The sequence below is a fragment of the Typopeltis vanoorti genome, chromosome 5, assembly GCF_054136105.1.
Source record: "Typopeltis vanoorti isolate ZY-2024b chromosome 5, IOZ_Tvanoo_1.0, whole genome shotgun sequence".
NCBI lineage: Eukaryota > Metazoa > Arthropoda > Arachnida > Uropygi > Thelyphonidae > Typopeltis > Typopeltis vanoorti.
The window spans coordinates 16,832,420-16,854,871 of record NC_143553.1 but is presented as its reverse complement, the minus strand read 5'-3'; the positions used below and the strand labels follow the sequence as shown (position 1 = coordinate 16,854,871).

General features: G+C 36.7%; 1 protein-coding gene across 4 annotated transcripts in view; it reads left to right on the top strand.

Moving 5' to 3' along the window:
• Positions 1-22,452, top strand: part of Spf45 (splicing factor 45) — a 362,347-nt gene that overhangs the window by 68,194 nt on the left and 271,701 nt on the right. The gene's annotated exons all lie outside the window — the stretch shown is intronic.

The following is a 22,452-nucleotide window of genomic DNA, read 5'->3' as shown; positions in this document are numbered from 1 at the left end:
CAGTTTCCATAGCATACATTATAGCTGGTCTCACTACTGTCCTATAGATTTTGCCTTTTAGATTGATCGGCACCCTCTTATCGTATAGCACTCCAGCCATCTCTCTCTCTCCAGTTCCTCCATCCTACTTGTATCCTGCATCCCACTCCGGAAGTGGGATGCAGGATACTTCCAGCTTCAGATCTATCTCCTGGCCGCTATCCACTTTGCAACACATATACTCTGTCTTACTTCTGCTCAATCTCATACCTCTCTCTTCCAGTACTTTTCTCCACCTTTCCAGTTTAGCTGCCACTTCTCTTGATTCTGCACGCAGCAAGATGTCATCTGCATACAACATTGCCCAAGGCGTGTCTTCTCTCACTTCCTCCGTCACCACCTCGATCACAATATTAAACAGGAATGGACTTAATGCTAACCCTTTATACAAACCAACTGTCACTTGAAACCTTTCTGTCTGTCCCAGGCCGTCCCAACTCTTGTCTTCACATTTCTATATATCTCCTGCACCAACCTGACATATTTCTCTGGTACCTTCTTCTCCCACAGTCACCTCCAGACTTCTAGCCTTGGCACTCTATCATACGCTTTCTCCAGTTCAATAACACCAGATGTAGCTCCTGTTGTTTCTCTCGAAACTTTTCCATCATCTGCCGTAACCCAAAGATAGCATCTGTCATTGATTGACCAGGCATGAAGCCAAATTGCTCCTTTGTAATCTCCACCTTCTTCCTCTATCTCTTCCATCAAGAACTCTTTCTAGGATTTTCATTGTGTGGGACATCAACTTTATTCCTCTGTAATCTCAGTCTTGTGCATTCCCTTTACCCTTGTAGATGGGGACAAGAGTACTTTCCCCCACTCCTCGGTTTGTGAAATTTCAACATTTCGATTTATATTTTTAACCAAATTATGCCCGTTTTGAATTTCCGCTTTTTGTGTATCACTGTAGTTATCTTCGTAAATTCTAGTAGGCCACAGTTTTTTCCATGATGCTCGATAGCGGTGATTCATGCCGACAATACAGTATGTACTGTGCAGTATAAAAAAGCAAACGTGAACACACAATAAATCAAAATAGGCCTACAGTGTAACCATACAAATCGACAGTATGAAAAAAAAAATACTGTAATAATAATAAAATAAATAATAATAGTTAAAATAATAATTATTAAATAAAAATAATAGCACACAAACTAATAATATAATAAATAAAACATTTTTTTCTTTCAAATCGCAGTTCGGATTACTGGAGAGTTCGGACTAAAGAGGTTTGGATTAGCGAGATACTACTGTATTCTTAGTATTGTTTGAATTATTGTACTGAAGATGTCCCAAGATACTTGGGATGAAATATTTACATATTAAAACTTATCACTGTGGTTAGTACGTGTGTTTTTTAGTGATGAATTCACCACAGGTTTCACTGTATAAAAAAGTCTTATTCCTTCACGGGGAACTGACAGCACAGAAGACCGACTTACTAGGCAAACTTCAAATGAAACAGGGCAAGCTACATGCTAGAATCTTTTTTTAAAAAAGTGCAGACGCGATAAACTCATTCCAACGTTTGAAAAACTAAAAGAAGTCATCAAATCTCCAGGTGCTCATAAAATCTATCAGAAAGCTAGCCATTCGTTACTACTTAATCAGTTACGATTAAGTAATAACTAAGATTAAGTAGTAGTAAACATGAATTGGCAACAAATAATTTAAAAATTACAGAACTAGAAGCAGAATTGTTAAATACGTTAAATCAAGAACTGCTACAATTGATTATCAGTGTCTCAAAAAATTCGGGGATAAAAGCATTTGATAAAATATTAATCTACAAAAAAAGTACCTTAACTTGCTAAATCGATCTAAGAAGATTACTAACAAATTACCAACAGAAAAATGGGTGGTCAACTTATCTAACCATCCACTCACAACAGATGAATTAAATGTTCTAGCAAGAGGTCATAAATTTGCAATTTCACCTAAATGCTTTCCATATTTAGATTTTATACATAACATTGAGAGAAACATCGGCCATCTTTCCAGTATTGAAGCCAACAGACTTCGTTTCGAAATTGCAAAAATAATGTATGATGCCAAACCTTCGGACTTAAATATTCCACCATCAGAATTGAAAGCTCTTACCTCCTTAAAACATAAAAAAAAACATAATCATCACCAGAGCTGACAAAGGAAATACCACTGTGGTTCTAGACACTGTGATTCTTCTCCTAAAGACAAACTCTCACCTTTGATGTTACCTGGCATATATGAGGTCCCATGCTCCTGCAAGTTGTCTTACTATGGACAGACAGGTAGATCTGTTCAGAAATGCATTTTGGAACATCAGGACCACATTTGTCTTTTTAAACCACAGAAATCTGGCCTCTGTCAACACGGAGTTTAAAATCCAAACCATTGGATCCATTGGGAAAAGACAAAACTTTTACATAGATCTTTATATAAACATGAATGTTTATATAAAGAAAGTGCTGAAGCCCTACTACACAGACCAAAGTTAAACCATAATGACGTTCTTGCTACTAAAGTATGGGAAATTGTCATACAAAATTGTGTAAAATAACCTCTTTATATATGTTATCCTTTTTTTTTTTTTTTTTTCCAATATTTTATATTTTAATTTAATTCTATAACATGCTACTGCACGCATATTGGGATTCCATTGTAATCATGTGCCCTAATTTATGTTATTCTAGTATTGTTTGAATTACTGTACTGAGGATGTTCCAAGATACTTGGGATGAAATATTTACGTATGAAAACTTATCACTGTGGTTAGTACGTGTATTTTTTAGTGATGAATTCACCACAGGTTACATTGTATAAAATAGATCAAATATGTAGTGGGGCGGGTGTTGTTACAGACCTGGTGCATTGGTTGCTAGTGATGATGAAATGCATCGATAAATAAATACGATGGGTGTGAAAAGAGTAATCATAACAGGGCCTTTAATTATCCGAACATTGATTGGATTAGCTGTGAAATTGCATGAGAAGAATGAAACTGAATTCTGTCATTACTTGTAACATAACGACAGAATTCTTTCGGGTTGTGTTTAACTTGCAGAGCCAGTTTCTTTTCATATTCAGACTTAGCTTTCTGCGCAACATTTGTGACTTTTCTGGTCAGCTGCTTATAATTATCATAACTGACATCATCCTTATGCATGTGATCTTTTGAATCTTCACTTGTACTCTATTTATTCTTTGAACTCTAGGCCACATTCTGATATCACATCATTTAATTTTTTTAAACACTTCCCATGTATTGTTTATATCCTTTCCAGTGGCTAAAGCCACTTCCTGAGTGAGTACAGCACGATCACTGTCACCAAACAGTGACGGTTGAAGTTTCAGTTAAAGACAGCAGAATAGCTGTCTTTAACTGAAACCCCCTCTGACACTATAATCAGGTCTAACATTCCCTGACCTCGAGTTCCTTCTGTCACATGCTGCTTGAGGAAGTTGTATTGAGCTGTTTTGATGCAACAGGAGAAAGAGGGATGATGTGATTGATATTTACAAACTTCTGAAAGGGTTATATAGAATTTCAGCGGATGGAATTTTTCATTTTATGGAGGGTGGGGAAAGGAGTGAGGATATCCATGGAAGTTTGAGGATGAATGCTGTCAAGTAGGTAGTGAAAGCTAGATTTTTCTCTCATAGAGTAGTGCATGATTGGAATGAACTGCTGTTTGATGTTATGTGTGCAAGGAAGGTGAATGAATTGGAAAAACACAAACAAAGAGATTGATGAAGAAAGTTTATTTTCCACTTGGTTAGAGTATAATAAATTTAGTTTAATCCTTTATCCAAGTGTGAGCAAACAAAGTTTGCGCCTGAAAGTATCTTCAGGACTGGGTTAAGGTGGTACACACCAGGGCAACTCGTTGCAAAGGTGGAGCAAGCTACCAACACTCCTATCCTAGTATCTCCTATAATGCACAACACATCTCCTGCGGATATGTCTATTGTTATGCATTAAGGGAAGGGCCACTACCCAGACCGGTTTCGACCTTTATTGAGGTCTCTTCAGTGGGAGCCAGGCCCAAGTCAAGATATCAGGCAGAAGCATTTGCAGGTCATCTCCACCTATAGGAATTGCCAATTGGTGTGCCACCCTTTTTTAATAAATTACTCTGGATTTAGAGAAGGTGGTGTGTACCACCTTAACCCAGTCCTGAAGATACTTTCAGGCGCAAACTTTGTTTGCTCACACTTGGATAAAGGATTAAACTAAATTTATTATAATCAAACAAAGAGAGAGAGAAAAAACATCATTCATAATAAAATAAGAAATTTTATGAATGCAATAAACCAAATGAACTTATCTAAGTAACATGGTTATGATGACCTTTGTACTGAACTGTGGAAATGTGGTGGCATTGCAGCCATCAATTTCCTGTTTTTGAACTTTTTTAACAAAGTATTATACTAGTGAAATTCCAGATCACTGGAAGGTAGGCACAATAATATCAGTTCTCAAAAAAGGGAGATAAACAAAGGTGTGAAGATTATAGATCTATCACATTGTTAAGTCATAGCTATAAGATCTTTGCACACATTCAAAATAGAATCCAGAATTTAATGAATGAGACAATAGGAGAAGATCAAGCAGGATTCGAACCTGGAAAGTCTTCTGTAGACTCAATTTTTACAGTTGATAACCTGGCTGAAAAGTACTGGGCATACAGCTTGCATATACACTGCAGTCTTATTGACTTCAAAAAAGCATTTGATTCCATTGACAGTAACAAAATGATAAAAATCTCAAAATTCATAATGCTAGAATCAGAACTACAAACCTTTATTATGAATTATAAAAATACCAAAGCAACTGTCAGATTTAATAAAATAAAAACAGACAAATTCTAAGTAGAAAAAGGAGTCATGCTGAGTTTCCCACTCTCACCAAATTTATTTATTATCTGTCTCGAAGAAATATGCAAATCCATAGCTGAAGAACCAGGGCTACAAATATGAACCACACCAAATCAGGGCTGTGGAGTCGGTACATAATCCTTCAAATCTGATTCTGACTCCTCAATTTATGGTACCTTTCACTCAGACTCCTTTATTGATAATTAAAATATAGGAAATAAATATACTAATTATTTATTTCCTATATCAATTGAAAAATTCAACACACAAGGCACTTCATCACTGCCACCGTGAATCATCAAGCTATTTTTTAGAGCTCTAAGCTATATAAGTTTGGGTCTAAAGGCTATAGCTATGCTATTGTGGTTTTTTTTTTTATTCTATTTATTAAAGAAATTACAAACATTCAGTAACCTTAACCACTAACATAATATATAAATTATGCTAAAATGGTGTGCTTAAGGGTCAAAGCTATATAACTGAGAGGAGATCTCCACATAGCCTTTAAAGGAATGCAGAGAACCGACCAGGGCTATCTGACCTATGTCCAATCCTAGCCTTCTCATGGTGCACCCTGTTAGGTATCTACCTGGATACTGAACAAACGGGGATGGGCTGGCAATTTGGGATTTAGCTGACCAAATTGTATTCTTATTGGCTTAAACCGCAATACACAATTATGGTACAACATGACAGACAGACATTCATGCCAGCTGGGGCATCGCCTGGTTAAACAAGGCCCCACTGTTTTCACCAGGAAACCAGGGCAAAACAGAAAAGTCCGCTACTGGAACAAATCCTAAAACACACCCCCAACTCATCATCACCAGAGTTTAAAATCGGAACTTCAATATAAGAAGCCTGAATGGTAAAGAAATGGAACTAACTGAGGAATTCGATAAGTACCAGATCAATATAATAGGGGGAACTGAAACAAAAAGACAAAAACTGGTGAGATCTTTCTGAGCAATAAATACAAAATGTTATATTCATGCAATGACAATCAAGGAAAAGAAGGAGTAGTCATAGTATTCAACACTAAATACAACTTCTTGAATGGCAAGCAATTTCAATTAGAGTGATGTGAGCAAATATCAGAATGGGGAACTGGACGATGAGACTTATTTGTGCCTGTAATCCCAGAAGGTTCTACTAAGGTAGAAGTGGATTAATTTTGAGGCTTTAGAGAAAACATTTGACACAATGAAAAATTCAAAGTTGGGGATCTAAATAGCAAAGTAGGACATGATTGTTAGATATACAGAAATAATTTGGGAAAATTTGGAGAAAGGAGCAAAGCTAATAATAATGGCAGATACCTGTTGAATTTCTACTCAGGACATAGACTGGTTATTATTAACAGAATGTTCCAACATAAAAATGTGCTTAAATTCATATGGAGAAGTGGCAAGGAATAAGAAAAGTCTCACTGACTATCAGTGGAGCACACAAAGGGTGGGCCAAGATATCCTGGCTGCCCCAAAGAAAAAGGAAAAAACACTAGAAAATTTTTGAAGAATTTTTTTTCTAATTAAAATTCATTTTTTTAAAAATTTATATTGTGTCGTGTCTTCTATTTCTATACTACACAGTAGTATAGAAATTGCAGTGGCTGCACTGCGTAGTTCAGAAGGCCTACAGAGGGATGAATTCCAGATGATTTGAGTATAGTTCTCATAGTACCCATATATAAAAAGGAAAATAAAACAATGTGAGAATTAGAGGTGAATCCATTTCAAATCCATGTTTCTTTCTACCTTCCATAAATGGCATTTTAATTCATTAATTATAAAAATCAAAATTCTCTTCCCATTGCTGAGACGTGGTGGGTATTGTAAAAAAAAAACCTGTTCTGTTATAAGTAATTGAATGCCCAGCACATTACATAATCTGTTCCAAATATGCAGGGCAAGAGGTCAACTGTAGAATGCATGTTCCACTGGTTCCATTCGATAACAGATGTCACAGATTAGATCTCCAATGTTAAAGTACCTCCATTTGATAGTATTGACTGGAAGGTGGCCATATGCAATTCTCCAAGCAAGATCTCTCCTGTTAGGGTATCCTTGGAACTTCATCAAGTTATGAAACAAAATATTGTTGTCCGTACCCAACTGTGGAACTTCACGACAAAGGAGGTTAAAGATTTCTTTGTACCAAATTTTATTTTTTTAATGAAAAGAATGTCAATTCCAGAGTGTTTTAACAGTCTTAGAGGTAAGCACAGAGTGTTGTAGTATTCAGGAAAATCTCAGCTTTTGGATCTGTATAATCATTAATTCCAAACAGGGAAAGATGAAAACCCAAGTAGTAACGGAGAAGGTCTGCACATGTGCGATCAGCCTGCAATATTTTATGGATTTTAGAAGCTGTATTGCTTAGATAGCAGAATTTTAAGATTGGAAATCCAAATCCTCCATGTTTCTTTGATAGTTGAAGAAATTCCTTTTTAACTTCTTTGTATCGACTGGACCAAAAAATTGCAGGTGCTTACTATATAATTGCTTTTCTTCAGCTTCTGTGATGTCTGTAATATTTATTATGTAACACTGAGCAGGAAAGATTTAGGTTTTGAGTACTATGGCTTTAGAAAGGAGAGTGGCCCTATTTTCCAGTCTTCTAACATTTCAAGGTTTTTGTATGTAAGTTCTTGGACTGGTAATATTGGGTAAGTGGAGAAGGAAATGCCAGGTATAGTGAAGGGTTCTCTATTAGGGGTTAGTCCAAATGGAATGCTTTCAAGATCCCACTTTCCATAAACTTTTAATTTTGTCTTGTCTGCATTAATAATTAATCCACTGCTTTTGCTTAGTTTTTCCAAATTACCAAAAAATATATATATGGAATCATTATCCTTCAAAGTTCCCCCTGCATCATCGGCATATGCTAATACCTTATTTTCCTTTATAGTTGAAGGAAAATAAGGTATTAGGAAAATGGTAAAGCCCTAGGACCAGATAGAATACTGGCAGAAATAGTCAAGTTATTAGAAGGTGACAACATTAACATATTAGTAAAGCTATTTAATAAGATCTACGATACAGGCATAATCCCTCAAGACTGGTTACAGTCGACCTTCATCATGCTACCTAAAAAAGTAAATGCGAAAACTTGTAATGACTATAGAATGATCAGCCTAATGAGTCACATTCTCAAAATGTTTCTGAATACAGAAAATGTGAAGACACCATCAGTGATACCCAATTCGGCTTTAGAAACGGCTTGGGAACAAGAGAGGCCCTTTTCTGTTCTCAGATCTTATTTCAAAAATGTATTGACCAAAACAAGGTAATATTCATTTGCTTCATTGACTTCGAGAAAGCATTTGACAAAGTCCAACATGCTAAAATGATTGTACTATTAAAAATAATTGGATTAGATGGTAAAGACATCAGGATCATTGAAAACTTATATTGGAACCAAAAGGCATCTGTTCAAGTTGATGACATTATTACAGACTCCATTAACATCAAACGAGGAGTAAGGCAAGGATGTGTGCTGTCACCTCTTCTTTTTAACATCTACTCAGAAGCCATATTTCAAAAAGTCTTGGAAGGAAGAAAGGAAGGGATTAGTGTAAACGGTGAAATCATCAGTAACATCCGATATGCCGATGCTGCAGCTCTTCTGGCTGACAATATTCAGGATCTTCAAAATCTTTTGGAGCTAATAAATGCAGAGAGTGAAAAAATGGGATTAAAAATAAATATCACCAAAACTAAATTCATGGTCATAAGTAAGAAACCAATTCTTAATTTAGCACTTTCTTTAAATAGGAAACAAATAGAAAGAGTGGCAAAGTTTAAATATCTCGGATGCTGGTTATATGAAGATTGCAATCCAGAAATGGAAATAAGTTAGAATTGAAGTGGCAAGAAAAAATTTTCTCTTGATGAAATCAACACTGTGTAACCGCAGTTTAAACTTAGAGCTTAGAGTACGCATGGTTAAATGCTATGTATGGTCTGTACTGCTGTACGGTGCAGAAACTTGGACCTTGAAGACAACATCAATAAAAAGACTTGAAGCCTTTGAGATGTGGTTATACAGACGAATGTTAAAAATCCCATGGACAGCAAAAACGTCCAATCAGGAAGTACTGAAACAAATGGGGAAATCACGTGAACTTTTAGATACCATAAAAAGAAGGAAAACTGCATATCTTGGTCACCTACTTCGTAATGAAAAATATAAGATACTTCAATTGATTATAAAAGGGATGATAAATGGAAGAAGAGGACAAGGAAGACGAAGAAAATCTTGGCTGGCAGATATCAGACAGTGGACTGGTATGAACTCTGAGAGACTGCTCAGATTAGCTGAGAATCGCTCAAAATTTGCCAAGGTGGTCGCCGACCTCCAATAGGAGATGGCACTCGAAGAAGAAGTTGAAGGAACTGTTATTCCTTACACAGCATGTGTATTGTTGACTCCCTGAAAGAAAGGTTTAAGAACCAATGCAAAGAGCAGTGGACTGAGAGGACAAACTTGCTCGACTCCTTTTTTGAATTTTCACAGGGTCTGACAGGAACCTATTAACTAGAAGGCAGGTAGTTGAATTGACATAGGCTCCTTTGATAACAGATTACAGCTTTTTACCTACACCAATTTGCTGGAGGATGTGAAATAGAAAAGGATGCTGGATATTATCAAATGCTTGAGTAAGGTCTACTGATAGCACTGCCATCGACTGCTTTTTCGTGTTAACTAAGCGGATTAGATCATGTTGTAGAAATAGATTAAATTCTACTGCTCGACCTGCTACTCCATATACCTGTGTGCTTTTAATTATGTATATCATTCCCACTTTAGGCCTTTTATTGATAATGCAGAAAAATACCTTGTAGTCAGTATTAGATAGAGAAATAGGTCTCCATTAAGGTGTGATCTCTATTAGGCTTAGGAATGAGGACAAGTATGGCCTGCTACAAATTCACTTGGTATGTGTTCTGATGAGAGAAAGGAATTAAATAGTGTAACTAGAATGGGAAGAATTAAATCACAGACCTCATGATATAGTTCTATTCCTAGACCATCAGGTTCTGGTGATTTTCTTTTATGGCATTCTTTATAGGCTGTGGTAACTTCAGATGCTGTAATGGGTAATGCAAGCCCATCTTGGATATGACAGGAAAGTCATTAATGTTCCAAGAGTTATAATTTCCAACAATAGTACTATTGTCTTCAAACAGATTTTTGTAGTGTTTTTGAAAGGAGTCAAGGATGTCTTGAGTGGTGGACATGTCTTCTCCATCAACACAGATTTGAGTGATAGTCCTTTCTTTATGAAATTTTGTGAATTGTCTATTGAAGAATGCAGCTGAAGGGCTATCTGCTAAGTGCTGCTCCATTCTTATCTTAAAATTTCTTTCTTCTACTTGTTTCCAGTTCTATCCCTATGTTAATGTTTCTAATGACGTTGCTACATTCTTTGCCATTACAATTGCGTTGGTTTGTTATGAACCAGCTTCTCTCTTTATACAGGTCTTTCAACTTTTTCCTTTTGAGGAAAGCCTGTTCCTTTCCTCATTCCATCATATTCTGCTTTACCGCTTCTTTGAATTTTAACCACATATCCCAATTCCAGGTAACATTATTACAATTTGAACAGAGGATTTTGACTTAAACTACTGTTTATGTAAAGGGCATCTCTAAAAATTAGGCGATCCCCTGGACCACTCCCTATGAGTGATCAAAAGATTGTCCAACTCGGCGTTGGTTCCACTCAGTGACAGGGTCACCCCACCACTGAGCAGAACTGTTCATATTACAGTGAAAAGCATCCACTGACAAGCCCCCCCCTCATAGGCCATTCTGGAGAACACCCTCCCTGGAGACTAAAATCGCTCTCACAGGTAACCCCCCCCCCCCCCAAATCCACCCCCCCTTCCTCACCAGGAGCAAAATTCTGGAAGAAACCCAAGAGATCAAAAACTCCAATTTGAATAAAGATCAAAATAAGGATTTTGATCTTTATTGAGATCTCATTAGTGGCATGCAGACTCAGAAGTGATACCAAGATTAAAGTAATGAAGAAGTCATATTTCCATATACAAGTAGCCAAAAGGTGTTACACCTTATTACTAAAATATTCTCGATTAGAGATAGATGTTGAAAGTTTTTCCACTTGGTTATACTATCAATTAAAGATGCCAAGAAATTATATTCTTGATTTAATCTTTTATCTTAGTGTAAGCAAAGTTCATGCATGAAGTAAGTTTATGACTGGGCAACTTGCATATATTGATGTATGACTTCACATCACTTGTAGTATTCCACATTGTAAAGCACATAGTTGTGAAGTTACTTCACATGCAAACTTTGTTTGCTTACACTTGGATAAAGGATTAAACCAAGAATATAATTTCTTTGCATCTTTAATTTATAGTATAAACAAGTGAAAAAACTTTTAGCATCTATCTCTAATCTGGTGAGAGTATGCTAGGACTGTCAACTTTGTAGCGTCCCTACGGTCTACATTGACTATAGGTGAAGAACTTGCTCCTATTCTCATGATATTCCTTCCACGTGATCTTGTTATGGATCTCTTGCTTAATAAGACTACACATCCATTTCACTCCTACTCTATGTATTCTTCAAATTCTAGGGATATAATCAGATACCATTTCATTTAAGCACACTTTTTTCATAGATTTGCATGAATTGCTGATATCTTTCCCATTTAGTAACTGATACCATGAAACCAAATATACAATTTTCATAAGTTGCTCATAATTTCCAGCTTTGTAGTTCAGCATGTAATCAGTTCTAACTGGAACATCTACATAATGATTTACTTCTGAGGAAAGTACAGCATGATCCCTTCTGACACTATGAACAAATCTAACACTCTTTGACCTTGAGTTCCATCTTTCACATGCTGCTTGAAAAAGTTGTATTGCAAGAACTCAATAAATTCTGCTTTATTCTTATGAGATTTCTATTCTACCGAATGACTGTTTGGATAATTAGTCACTCATTTAGTAACCATCATGGTACTTGGACAATGCATTTCATCATATGCTGCAACTAAATCACCTGGTCTGTACCAACACCCCCATCATATATTTCATCCTCTTAGTCTCCACTTCACACCAGATAGCATCAAACTCCTCAAATGGCCAGATTTTACTAATTCCAACAATCTTAGGGTAAAATATATTCAATAATATTCTCGATGCTTCTAGCATTTGCGTATAGATATAACAAATTACCAAGTGGCCTTTTCTTATACAAAGATATGCAGTCTGCTTGGCCTTGGTGTACAGCTTTCTCTTTTCCTGCTTCAGACAAACTCAAAAGGCCTTGAACCCAAAGCATGTGTTTTTTCACCACTTTGCCAGATGTATAACAATGTTATCGTGTTTGCATGACTTAGCCGAACTTTAACACACAATCTTACGATTCCTCCCATGATGATCTAGTTTCTCTGACTCTGCATTAGGTCTCACTCAAGGCTCCTGATGCCAAATTCATTCAAGTGTAGGCCATCTCTCTTGTACATGTCTTTTCTAGCATCAAGCACGCTCCACAAGAGAGAGAAATGATTTTTTAATAGCTGAGCCAAGCCATATACACTCAGGCAGATGTTATTGTTATGAGACTTGGCCAAACTGCATTGGGCTTTTAACTTTTTACAAAGAATTAATTTATATAAGCACATTTGATTATGAATTATATTTTTATGTATATGCTGCATTGTTTAGTTTATAAATTTTTAGAATTTCCCTTTTTGTCCAGAACATATTATATACCAATTTATAATTTTATTACTATTCATTATTAGCTTGCTGTAATTGCAGCAATAAACCATAAATCAATCAATGAAAACTTATGTTAAAAGTATGTCTGAAGGTGTAGCTAAACTACTTCGATTTGTTGGTCTACAAGTAGCTTTTGCCTTATTAACAATATTTCTGCTTTCCTATGCTCTGCAAAAGATAAAGCTTCCCTTTAATGTTGCATGTGATCAGCTTTATTTTGATAAATTATGGAGAACTCAACCATGTTAAGAATCATTACTTGAATTTTCTGACATTTCACCCTTCATATTAAGGTCATCATCAAACAAAGTTTGTGTGTGAACGAAGAATTGGTCCATTTTCTAATATCTATCCAGGTGATTCTAAGTTGTCCCCAGTGTTTTTTATTTTTTACCTGAAGTCAAGTCCTCTAGTACTAATTTAGGTGACCTGTCTGATCTAGCTATGTGGCCCAGCCAATAGAGCTGTTTCCAATGTATTTTGGTGATGATATTTTCTTTTTTTCTAGCAATGGTGTGGATTTTCCTTCTAACCTCGTCATTTGTTATGTACATTTCATCTCAAATATGTAGCCTTGACTCGCACCTCTTTCCATTTTGAAAGGCTTGCTAAGTTGCCATTGATTTCTATTAACATTTCTGAGAAACAGTAAAGAGTTTTAATTAGGCATACTATTTTATTATATATTCCATACTGGTTCAGTATTCTCCAGTGCCTCATGCCACACTGAATTGAAGGCCTTCTGTTTATCTAAATAAATGATCTATTGTACTCCTGTTTCTACTGAATCCTGCTTGGTTCTCTGAAAGTATACTTTCTCTTTTCCTTTCAATTCTAGAGAGTAAGATAAATAACAAATTTCTGTGGAAGATTACATCCTTTCCGGTCACAGCTTGCCATAAAAATGGCAAGCAGTGACTGGAAAGGATGAAATCTTCATTTGACCAATTTGTGTTAGTGAAGGGTTTTGTTAATCTCCTTATCATTTGAAAAGCACTTCTAGAGTTGCTTCTTCGTAGCTCCTCTTCAGTCCTTCCACGTTCTTTCAAATCCAGTTGGTTTTAGATGTTTTAATTTTGTTTCTTATTATTTTGTTTAGTTCTTTATATTTTCCATGCTATCATTATGTTTGTTTGTAGTGGATTTTAAGGTTTTCCTTCGATCACATAGCTGCAAAATGTCTTATATAATCCATTTGATTATCCTGTGGAAAGCTAAATCACAGTATGAAAAAAAAAAAAAATGGCTCTGCAGGCTAAAGGCAATCCAAATGAATTTTATCATTATCAGAATGTAGAAGAATAGTTTTACTGAATGCATATGGTATTTTTAGTGTCAGCATGAGATCGTTCGATTAATGAGTGCTCACTTTGCTAAAATTTATTGACCAGGTGTATACTACTTCTGTTATATTGGATGAAGAATTATAGATGCATGACAGTGAAGTTGAAGAGCTGTTACACAACTTGGATAAGAAGTCAGCATTTGGGACTGATGGAATATCTGCATTTATATTCAGGTATAAAGGTTTATTCAACTGGATTGGCTAGGCCTTTGACATGTTTGTATAATTTGAGTCTCAGCCTAGGAAAGATACCATAGAAATGGAAAGAATGTATGATAGTTCCATTGTACAAGGGTGGTGCAGAAACTGATGTGTCCAACTGACCTTCAGTATCTGGTGTAGTGGTGAAGATTATAGAGAAGTTGGAAAGAGCTTACATACAGAAGTGAGTTGGCAGTCGAGCTATACTTTGCAAATAAACAGCATGGGTTTACTGAAAGGAGGTCGTGTTTTAGCAATTCATTCATATTTATAACAGTGTTACAGTCGAATTGGATAAAGGCAATGGATACACTATGATAATGTTGGATTTTGCTAAGGCATTTGATAGAATACCATGTTGAAAGGCTATTACATCAACTGGAGAATATAGGTTTGGAATAAAAACTCTTGATTTGGATAAGTGAATCACTCACAGACAGATATCAAAAAGGGGTATACAGTGGGTTTGAATCTGCCAGATTTAAGGTGACAATTAGTGTATCCCCAGGGTTCAGTTCTTGGACTATTGTTGTTGTTCAATCTGTATATTAATGACATTAGGAAGGATCTAACAAGAAATGTTCACTTGTTTGCTAAAAGATAGGCAGGACAAATCAGAAATGCTACTGATATCCAGCACTTAAGAATGATTTGAATAGGCTGGAAATTTGGACAAATGAAAATGGCTGTCAGTCCACTGTTAGTAAGCCTAAAATTATGCACTATGGTGTGATGAGATTTCCAACAGCATATTACATTATTCGGGTTATGCTACAAGAAATTGATGTAGCTATGGATCTTAGCATAATGGTTGATAGGAATTTGAAGTTCAAGGGCCACATAGCAAAATTGCAAATACAACTCAGAGGATAATTGCAATATTGAATCAAACCATGACATGTAAGGATAAGGAAGTCATTTTACCTCTTTAAAGGCCTTGATAAGACCACAACTGGACTATTGTGTACAGATTTGGTATCCTGAGTTCCAACGGGATAAAGAAGCTGTGGAAAGGGGGAGGACAAAGAAGAGTTGTAAAGATTATATTGGGATTATGGAATTTAGATAATGAAGACAGATTGTGAGTATATGGACTACAGACTGTTAACAGGTGAAAGAACGGTAATGTGAAAAAGGTCTATAAACTTCTGAATAGGTGTTATATGATATCGTCTTTCCATATAATGAAAAATTTCATTATATGGAAAGTGGGTAGAGAACATGGTGGCATCCATAGAAGTTGAGTTTGTTTGCAGTTGAGGAAAGGAATAAGAGCTCGATATTTCTCTCACAGAGCAGTGAATGAATGGAATAGTTTGCCTGTTGAAGTAGTGAGTGCATCTGTTGGGAAGAAGTTCAAGGGAAGGAATGACTTCCGGTTTGGGTGATGTATAGTCTTCCTGGATGAGTCTTTGACTCCCTGGAGGTCTCAGGTAATAATAATATGACAAATGGTGAGATGTGTATTGCCTTCTTCAAACATAGATGGGCTTTAGTAAATAAGAATGTGTAAGATGACTGTGACTTATGTGGAACCTAGCAAGAACAACTTCCTTTCTTCTGTATCTGTATCGATTACACTGCCAATGCTTAATTTCAGGCTTAATCTCATGAAATTTGTTTCTTAGTGCTTCCTGCCAGTGGATAATTAGCTTTGATCTTTTAAGCTACCTGGATATGGGACTGTTAAACAGTATTTGGAAAAAGTAGTAGGTGACTAGCAGCTACATCTGCAATCTCATTTCCTTTTAATTCCAGCGTGGTTGGGAATTCAGCAACCAAACATTGTTTCTTAGTGCTTCCTGCGCCAGTGGGTAATTAGCTTTGATCTTTTAAGCTACCTGGATATGGGACTGTTAAACAGTATTTGGAAAAAGTAGTAGGTGACTAAGCAGCTACATCTGCAATCTCATTTCCTTTTAATTCCAGCGTGGTTGGGAATTCAGCAACCAAACATCATTTTGCGCAATTGTAAAACCTCTGAAAGCACTGATATGGATCACAGGAGATGATATGGCCTGTAAAGAACTCAGTCTGTATAAATTACACACTTTTGGAAGCATTTTTCTTTTATATACACAAGTGCAAGCTTGAAAGGCATGCAACTCTGCTATAATTACTGCATTTAAGTGGGTAATATCAGGGAACTCAACGAATGGTAGTCTCAGATTTTAAATCATCAGTATAGATTGGGAAGGAAATCAGTGTATTGCACTGTGTGCATTAAATAATTGCATGTGGACAGTTGATAGAGTATGAGACTACATTAGTTGGCAAAATGAGAACAGGTTGCAGGATGGAGTGCAAACCTGTTTTGGAAGAATGCTGTTATGTTTGGCGCATGGAATGTCAGCATTCTTGCCAGTAGCTTGTATGATCTCTTTAACACACATACCAAAGGGATGAATGTCAGTCTGAGTGGTGTTAAGCTTTCTGATGTAGAGAAAAGCATAGTTAAGAGACAGCTGTTTTCATCTAAGCGATAGAGCTAGTTCATTTGCATCAACATTAAGACTTTGAATGGGTGATGTGCAAAAAGCACCAGTAGCTATTTATATCCTAATGATGGATTGGGTCCAACCATCAGCACACACTGATGGTTGGATCCTGTTGGAATAATACTTTGTCCCATTCTTAAATCAGACCTGAGTGAAGGATACATTTTTGGCAGAAGCTGTGTGTACATTTCTGCTGAAAACCCGAATCATTTACTAAAAGCCCATGAAGAAACACAGTCAGTTGCTTGTGCAAGTTGTACTTTCAGTTACCTTCATATTACAGGATTGACAGTAAATTGGGAAATTATCAATATAAAGAGCATTGCCTACTGTGGGAGGAAGCTGATCAGTGATCGAATATACTTTGACACTTTGATTCATGACACCTGAGCTTTTGTGCATTCTGACATCACCTTCCAGAGAATGCCAAATTTAGAATCCCCTGATTTTGATCTCTTCTAGCTGAAGGCTTCCTTAAGCGACTTAATGGCATTTATCTTTTTTCATTTATTCCAAACTCTAAAAACAACATAAACCTTTTCACCTTCCTCTCCATGAAGCTCAATAATTTTCAATCCAGCTATTCAAACAGTGAAGTTATCTTCCTGTGTGATCTGAATGTCATCAACTCCAGCTCGCTGCTGGAGTTGATCTGCTGATCAAGCTGGATGTGATGCAGAAGTTTTTGCTATAAGCAGTGATCTAACACAAACCATACACCTTCCTAACTGAATTCCCTATAAACCCCTTCACTTTCCTCAGTTAAAAATACCCTTGATGTATTTTTAATTGATTCTCCTTCCAGACACACTGTACAGGTTCTCACTCTGCTTGGCGACTCAGACCACAATCTCATGCAGGTTGCTAGTTTCACAGAACACCTCTTCTCTGACTTTACCCAACTTTATGTTGGGTAAAGTCAGAGAAGAGGTGTTCTCTGAAAGAAAAGTCAGAGAAGAGGTGTTCCCTTTACCACTATAAAGATACCAAGTGAGATGATCTCCAGAACTTCTACTTTTCTTTTCCATTGTATGACTATTTCTTCTGCTGAGTGAGACACAGAAATCATCCATGCTGGCACAAAGGCATTCATCCCTCATTCCATCCACTTTCCAATCCTGGTTAAACAGAAAATGTATGAAAGCAGTTGAAGATAAAACTCAGCTTACCTCAGGTGGCTTGCATCAAGAAACCCCAGTTTCAAATTCAGCCTATGCAGAAGCATACAATACAATAAATGTAAAACAGCTATCAGCAAATCCAAATCCAACCTTCATAAAGTCTATTAACAGGAAACCTTTCTCTTGTCTAAGCAGAAGCTGTGCTTTCTGGCCCCTTGCAAAAGCCATTGGATGCAACTTCTGCTCACCTGAACTTCTACTGCTCTCTCATCTAGATGGAAGCACTGTTACAACACCCAAAAGAAAGCTTGATCACCTTAGCATCACTTTTCCTGTAACTCTGCATAGATGACAAAGGCAAATCTCCTCCTTCCATAGCTGCAACCGAGCACCATAACTTGTGGTCTTTTGGCATAAAAAAACATAAGAAGATTAGACAACCTGAACATTACAAAGTTGTCTGGTCCCAATGGCATCTCTCCTATTCTCTTCAAAACGTTATGCTCTGGAACTAACATCTTCGCTCTGTCTTCTCTTCAATTTTCTACACTCAGCTGTCACCTATCCCATCTCATGGAAGCATTCATGTATCAAACCCATTCCAAAAAATGGGAGAAAAAACCCTGTTTTCAACTACTGACTGATTACCATTACCTCAATCCTCTCCAAAATAATGGAGAAAGTTATCAGTAGTCAACTTCTTCACTGACCAGAGCCAACCAGTTAATCAGCAACTACCAGTACAGATCCAGTCATTTGAGATCCACTGCTGATCTCTTAGCCTACATCATCCACCACTGGACACGTGCCATGGAACGGTTTGGAGAAATGGCACAAGGCCTGCTTTGCAAACTGTTTTCCTTTAATCTGTCTGTCAACTCTGTAACTGGATAGCAAGCTTTTTCACTGGTCATTCACTGTGTGTTATGGTGGATGGCGCCCTGTCTTCAAGCTTTGCCACCAGTGAGGAGTGTCTCAGGGTTTCATTGTATCACTTACCTCTCTTTCTCTTATACATAAATGATCTACTCTCATGTGTTACATATATAATCCATAGCTTTGCTAATGGCAGCACTTCCCATTCATTCTACTCCTTTGGCAATCCATGTAGTGCCCGGACATCCCTTATATCAAGATCATTTTCAACTAGTTCCTTAAACACTAATCTCCATACCATCCTTCAGTGGAGCATTGATAAGCTGGTCACCTTCAATGCCTCCAAAATGCAGTCCTGCCTTTTCTCTTGCAAAAGGGATCCCAGCTCACCTTCCCTTATCTGCATTAATACACACACATCACCAGACAGGATGAACTGTTTCTCTTTAGACTGACATTTACCTCTAGTCTTCTCTTTCACATCACATCAATCGCTTCTTCATCCTCTGTAAGAACGGTATTCTTTTCTGCTCAGGAAGATATTTTACATCCACCTTATATAAAGCCCAAATCTGTCCATCCTGAAAATACTATTCAGACATTTAGGATGGGATACCTAAAACTTCCTTAAAAATTCTTGATGCTGTCCAGAGGAGAGCAATTTGGCTCAGAGATGACCCTTCCTTCAAAGGTTCACCCTCATTCTAGCAGATGAAGATGTTTTAGCTCTGTATCTCTTACAGGCACTTCCATGGTCACTGCTCTAGTGAATTGGCAAATTCCTCTTGCTGTTATGCCTGTTAAAATAAGAGCAGCAGCTTCTCAACATCCTTTTACAACTGCAAACACACTGAACCTGCTTCTCTTCTTTCTCATTTATTCCATCTTCCTCGGTCCTCTGGAACGGCCTTTTCCATAATGCGTTTCCCACATTGTGAAATTAGATTTCTTCTTTCTCAGTCCTTATCTGCACCTCCCACACTGCATTGATGTGCTATAAGTTCTTGTACCTCTCATGTGGGGTAAATATATATATATATACACACACACACACAAGTGTAACAATATCGTGTTCATTCGTTAAATTTTATTAAATCCTTGTCGGCCATGCCATTGTAACAATATGTGTTTATCTTATTTATTACTTTTGTTATTACTAATTACTTATACTATTCAATTCTTATTAAATTTTCTGTCAGCTGCACCGTTGTAACTCTACGTTATCTCACTTAAACTTATCTTCTTAACTTTGATTTTCTGTTATCCGTTTGGCTGCAAATTTTGAAGATCACGTGTGCAAAGCTCACAGAACAAAGAAATTGCCTTATGCTGGAGCCAACCTCTTTGTCTGATCTACTGGTGTTTATTCTAAACAGAATTTTGGAAAATTCGTTTGATTTCTAGCTGTGCCACCAAAATACGTGGATGGGAGGTGAGTCTCCCTCCAAAGAAAAACACACATTAAAACACACAGAACCTTCCTTTCTTCATAATAATTAAATCTAGCAGGTTCAGTGTTTCTCAACGTTTTTTGGATCATGCCCAACCTCAATGTTTCAAAGATTTTGATGCCCCCCCTCTAGCATAATAGTCAGCCAAGTTCTGAAAAAGTATAACATAAATATGTACATGTACATTTTCAAATTTTCCCCCAAAATATTAAAATTGCCCCACGTTGAGAAACACTGGCTTAACCCTTCTAATCTACAGTCGTGGCAATATCTACCTTAAGGCACACAGATTCAAGTTTAATGAGTAGTGCATTGGAAATAGGAATCAGACAAGTTATTTAAACAAGAAAACAATTTATTCATCACTAATGATATATACAAAAGGTCAATTATAAGTTCCAAGTAAATTTTGCTTCTATGCTTCAATTAACAACTCAAATTTACGTTACATTTAGTAACTAAACATAATTACTTCTAGTAGGACCACGTGTCTAAAACATTAACCTAGATGTACTCAATTCATCCTCAGATAAACATTTGCAAATTTATGCAACAGCTACAATATTAACACGATGTATTACCTAAATTTTCTAAATTAAGCTTTCTCTCACATAAGGCAACACAATTCAAATATCAGCATTAGGCCTAAAGTCCTCAAGTATCCTATCTAACAAATTCCTTAATTAAACACCGTCACAATCTTTTTCACAAGTTAAACAATGGAAAGATCTTACTTGAACATAAGTCTGGACTGCTCTGAATGATCCTTGAAATCATCTGTTTCGGTTACCGTTCATCTTTAGCACTGAACTCGTACCTTTTCTGGGGCTTGTGAGATCCCTCTTTATTATCAGTGAACATCAGGAACTCGGTGGCATGGAAACACTGCATCAAATCGCTTTTTAAACCGCTAATCTTAGTCACGTCGTTCTCTTGGCATTTTCTGCCTGGAATGCAGGACTCCGATGGCAATCACAAATCATCTCCCCCAATGTTAGCAAAACTCCGCTGCCGTCGCGTACATCATAACCTGAGGTCAGAACTCCACGTGACTTCCTAACTTCTTACTGACCCAAGAACGGGAGCAGCACTCCGGAACGAACTCGAGCTCCACAAACCGCATGCCTAACTAGCGAGATGAATAATCCGAACAAAAAAAAACCCTGACTTGCCACAGCAACCTTCTATTTATCCGGCTCTGATGACCTTGGGTTCACTTACGTTGTCGTCCCCTGGGTATTTCACCTGCCACCTTTTCCGGTCGTTGCAATAAGGTGGGAAACCCCCGTGCAATGTTGACCTTCGTGATGGTAGATGCCTCCAGATCATAACTTAATACTATAATCCTTCTGGAATTATTGCTGACTAGAGGATTCTTTTAGACACAAACTATTTTACACTTATTTTCCTTTGTTCTATTACAAAACATTTGTAGGTTACAGTATTCTGTAATTCACAAATTATTATTTCCATTTTATTAAACATAAAATTTTTCACTATTAAATCACAAGTATTTTTATTGGAATTTTGTTTACCAGTAAAATCAGTATGTAAGGTGTTTTGCATAAATTTCCTTCTATATACGATTTTACACAGGTATCCCTTGCTTAACGCAGTTTTGCTTAATGCAGGGAAATTAACTGCGGCAATCCCTTGATATATGCAGCAAGAGTTTTGATTAATGCGCCTTTAACCCTGCAGATCTCTCAGCTGATTTGACAGATACATGCAAAATGTTTAATATAAATATTCTTACACAATTTAGTGTATAGCTTGGAGGTCATGAGTAGCCGTGCATGCTTATGTTACGAGTGATATTCCGCACTGTTTTTTGCTGTCAGTTTGGTTTAGCTTTTTGCTGTAAAGGTTTGTGATATTTGACAGTAAATTGTATCTGAGAGATACCACAACCTCCTATGTCAGTATAGTACGGTTTAGTTTTTTTTTTATTCTTTGTTCAATAATTTCTAGATTGTAACTGAAAATAAATAAACCATCATGTATTACTGAAATAGAGAGCCAAAAGCTTATTTATTGTACATGTCCTCTAGGAGATGTGCTTTTACATTATGGAAAATACTAAGGAAAGTGATCCGGAGCTTACTACGAGTTGCCCATAAGGTTGCTTATGCTTGCATCCACCGAAACTTTTAGTTTCTATATATTCGGCACGAAACTCTTGTAGTTTCTATGTTCGGCTATGAAATAATGTTGGATTCAATATCCACTTAATTTGTACCATCATGTATTATATTTGCAGTGTTTTTTCTTTATGTTTTATTGCTTGTTTGTCGAGGT